Raw genomic sequence first — 849 nt, 5'->3', positions numbered from 1 at the left:
TAAATAAAAAAATTTGTTAAATAAATAATTTAGCTTTTTCATTAAACCAATTTTTAATTTATTTATTTTTCATATTGTCAATTTCTATTTTTCCTTTACCCATTTTTCATTTATCCCTTTATCCATTTACCCATTTTTCATTAATCTATTTTTCATTTGTCCATTTTTCATTTATCCCTTTATTTACCCATTTTTCATTAATCTATTTTTTAATTTAACTGTTTTTCCATTTCCTTTTTCCATTAACCCGATTTTCTATTTCCCACTTTCATTAATCAATTTCTCATATATCCCTTTTTTACTTACCCATTTTCTTTTATCTATTTTTCATTTACCCATTTTTCATTAATCTCTTTATCTATTTACCCATTTTTCATTAATCTATTTTTTAATTTAACCATTTTTCAAATTTCCTTTTTCCATTAACCTGATTTTCTATTTCCCAGTTTCATTAATCAATTTCTCATATATCCCTTTTTTTATTTATCCATTTCTTTTATCTATTTTTCATTTAACATTTGTTTGAAAATTTTTTTATTTTCCCATTTTCCAATTCCCCTTATTCATTTAGTATTTCCTTATTTTCTTATTTATCACATTCTATTTCCCCGCAAAACTTAGAAAAAAATAAATGCAAATGAGGTGAGGCACGTCATCAGGCTACACCTTCCCCAATTGGTTGGTTAGCGTCACCTGTACTTTGCTTCAAGAAAGATGGCGACCTACTACCGGGTTATCAATAAGCTGAAGCTCATTAACTTCATTAGAAAATAGTGTTATTACTCCTGACTTTATTTTTGGTGTTGCCGCTCAGACAGAACGTGTTTCAGCTGGCGGCTCTCATGGACT

This window comes from Poecilia latipinna, unplaced genomic scaffold (genome assembly GCF_001443285.1).
Source record: "Poecilia latipinna isolate Pla-1442-1.1 unplaced genomic scaffold, P_latipinna-1.0 Scaffold2594, whole genome shotgun sequence".
NCBI lineage: Eukaryota > Metazoa > Chordata > Actinopteri > Cyprinodontiformes > Poeciliidae > Poecilia > Poecilia latipinna.
This window is presented reverse-complemented; position numbering follows the sequence as displayed.